Consider the following 3,998-nt stretch of genomic DNA (forward strand, 5'->3'; position numbering starts at 1 on the left):
TTAGACCATTAGTTATCTCTTACGAGCCATTCAAAGGAAGTCTAAGGTGAATAACCATTGATGAAATTCACTACCATCTGTTTTGCCATTTTAAAGGATTAAAACTTGATTTGATAAATCCATACCGGTTCGGGAAGCAAGCATCACCATAGTTGCAACCCCAACGCGAAGAGCCTATCCTGAGATTTCCAATTTGCATAAGAGTCAGATCATAGCTATCCTATCTTTGAGAAACTTGTTTTTACACCCTTTCATTTTAGTCTTTAATGTTAGCTTAGATTAGTTTAAATCTTTCTAAAACATTTACATCTTCTTTTAAAGCTAACATTCATAAGAAAATCACCTATTTTCCTAATTTGAATATCACTAGTGTTTGCGAAAACCCTTCCCAGTGAACGATCCTAGAACCACTATGTTATAGTAGCTTGGCTACTTTAGTAATAGTATTTAAGGTATAAATTTTGTTGATTCGCCTTTAAAGCTAAGCTACCATGAGTCGAATCAATAATGAAAATGCAAGGATCCCAGCCTTATCTTTCATATACCTCCAATGACCGTTTCGAATGCTAAAAAAATAACAAACTCACTCTCAATTGAATCAGACATGCATAGTCTCAGACAACTTACAAACTTGACCCAAAGACTAATCAGCAAAAGCCCTCATTTTCTTGTCTTAAACAGATTATTGCAACAAACCTCAGAAAGAATGAGAATATAAAATAGCAGAAAGCAGGATCAAAGAGTTACCTATGCATGCATTAAAGATGCCGAGGTGGAAATGAAGTCACTAGAGTAGCAAACATCCAAGTTCTGCTTCCAGAAATCAAGGCCTTCCCCTTCAACAGCACGAACAAGAAACTACTCCCTTTACAACCAGAAAATCTCTCAAAACCTCTGTCTCCTTCACTCTTTCCTTTGTTTCTTTTTTCTATTTTTTTTCTCTCTTCTTTCTTTTCCTTTCTTTCCCAACACACAAAACTTTCTCAGGTCCATAACTCTTCCCCCACACACTCTCTCTCTCTTTTAAGCTCTCACCCTCTTTTCCTTTGGCTTTCACCGTTTTGACAAAGTTTCTTCCTAGAATCCAGAGAGAAGTCCCTCTCTTCTTCTCCTCTTTTGGCTTTTATATCAGACCCCTTTGTTCCTCCAGCTTCCATTCATTTTCCCATGCATTCAGCTCTGGAAAACAGCCCTTAAACCTCGAAACCACACTCCTCAATAACTCTCCTCACCAATTCTCCATGCAAGCTGACTCCTTTAAGTTTTCAGCTTGCTTCACCACCAAGGATCCATATGGATTCATGGTGGGCTGCAAGGAACCTAAAACAAGGCCCAAAATGGACCCATAATATAGCCCAAGACCGATTTGGAGCTTATGGGCCCAAGCCATGTAGGAATTGGGCTTCAAAATCATCAAAACTAGTGCTCCATACAAGCTAGCTCGATGAACCGGCTGAACCGGACGCCAACCGGTCCAACCGGTTGAGAAAAATTATGAAATTTTGATAAAAGGTTCCCTAAATAATAAGGAGTCCGTGAAAAAAAACAATGTGCAATTCCAAGTTTGGATAAGGGAGATACGGCCAAAACAGGCCCAAGTGCTCCAAGCTCAGACACACTCCGATAAACTCCAACTGAGCTAAAACTTTGGGATGGCCCCACTTCCTTCCTATGGTATGATGCCAACAACTAGGAAAATGGCCACAATGGCACTCTAAAATGAATCATACTCGTACCACAATGAACCACATACTAACCTAAACAAGGCTAAAAAAAACCAACTAAGCCCAAAAAGGAGGCCCTAGCGGTGCCATATGAAAACATGGGTCCATGTGACACTCATAGGATAAATGCAAGTGTCAAATGACAAAATTGAGGGTCTACAGAAGTAATACATAGGGCTTTTCTCTGCCTTACTTACTCATTTTGATTGTATTTTTCTTACTAGCCAAACAATCTATGAGGATGTTTCCTCAGAGAATGAGTGGCTAAACTTTTTGTCTCTGGGAGTTAAGGAAGCTAGTTAAAGTGCCAAATGCAAAAATTGGAAGTTTTGTTGTTTCAGATTTTAATGAAGAGAAAGTGTGACCCGTTAATAGTTTCTATGTTTTTAGTTAACTTAAAACGCCTTTAATTCACCCGGGCCAACACTTGGTAAGGTAAGTGATCTCCATTCATTGAGATGCACTAGTTTATCTCTTGCGAGCCTTTAGGAGGTGGTTTGAAGGTAGGATTTTCTAGAATAGCTAACACTTGGTAAGCTTTTGGACTCTAAGGAGACATCCATTAGTTATCTCTTGGGAGCTTGAGAAGGGAAATCCAAGGTTAAGGATCACCTTGAATGGTAAATGCTAGGTGAGAGGCACGAGCCATTGCAAGATGAATTAGTGAGAGGGATTTAGTGTTTGAATCTGTAAAAGGGAAGCATTTGTACTACACCGATTAGAGAAATAACTATATGTTAATTCTCCAATGCGATGAAAAGATTGAAGTGACCGGAACTCTATTTTTGTATTAGGAGCCTGACCCTAGTGATCTTAAAACTTCAAGAAACACTTTTCTTTATTAGTAATTTCAATTACTATTATTTTTTGTTAGTTTAAAACCAATCCCTTTTCAACCAAAGATTATGTTTTCTTTTAAAGCTAACCTTGAAATGAAAAAGCACCAATTCAACTTTGAATTAATATCAGGAGTAAGTTGAAAACCCTTCCCAGTGAACGATCCTAGAGCCACTATGCTATGCTAGCTGAAGCTATCCTAGTACATGGTGATATAGGTTATAAATTTTGTTGATTACTCCCGTCTAAGGACCAAAATCAAGGTACACCAATTGGGAACGAATCATTCTTCACCTAGCTTCCATCACTCCAAGAAACGTAAAACCTAGCCACTCATTCCCTGAGAAATCATCCTCAAATGTTGTAAGTGAAAACAAAATGAGAAGGAAAGGCAGAGCAAAAGCTTTGTATATTTCTTACTACGGGAATTTACAAGTGTTTAATGATTTTCATCCATCTATCTATCTCCCTCTGTCTACCAAAAATGTTACCAAAAAACACAAAAAGATATAAAAGAAAATATATAGGTTGATTACAAGGAGAAAATAGGAAATCACACAAAATATCTAGAGATAAAAATCTAACGGAGTCGGTGCACAGGAAGATTTCGCATGGTGTGCGAAATTCTTTGGCTACCTCTTATGGTTTCGCAAGGTGTACGAAATTTCACACAGTGTGCAAAATTTGTCCTTCACTCAATCCTGCAGCTACTCCTTTAAATTTTTGCATGCTATGCGAAAATTTCGCATACCATGCGAAAATGCTGGTTGTTGGATTTCTTCCTCTAGTTTTCTTCCTTGCATCTCTGATTGGCTTGGCAACCTATTGCCAAGCTTAGAAAAGGGCTATGAAGTGATCTAAAGCTCGGATTCTTCATGTATTTGAGCTTCAACTTGCATTTCCATGGATTTCACAAAATTCTCCCTCATTCTTGGCTTGTTTCAATGATCAAATAGCTACCAAAAACACCAAAACTTGCCAAAAACTGATTAGTAACCCTTGCTAGGTTCCTTAATGTGCCAATTGAGTTAAAAGGTATTAACTACTACTCAAAAGTGTTTAAAACAATTAGTTTCAAGCTATAAAAGAGTACTTTTTGAGTAGTAATCACTCTTCTCAACCGATATATTGCTAGTCCCTTAGCAATGAAGGAAGATAAAGAAAAATAGATAGTAAAATAATTTACAAAATCATGCTAATCACTAAAAAAAACAATTCAAGTGGCATGATGCGGACTATACTCTCTCATGGAACATCAAAGAGGCAAAACCCAACCTTCAACAAGAGTCATCAAATCTCTTGCCTAATCACAATTTATAAAGAGTAGGCATTATGCAAATTTAAGCATCAAAAGAATTTCCACTCCCAAAGGTCCAATCCTTATTTTTCCACAAAAATCTAAGTGTTAAGCTTATTAGTTTCCGATTATAGTATGTT

This window comes from Vitis vinifera, chromosome 2, assembly GCF_030704535.1.
Source record: "Vitis vinifera cultivar Pinot Noir 40024 chromosome 2, ASM3070453v1".
In the NCBI taxonomy this organism is placed as follows: domain Eukaryota; kingdom Viridiplantae; phylum Streptophyta; class Magnoliopsida; order Vitales; family Vitaceae; genus Vitis; species Vitis vinifera.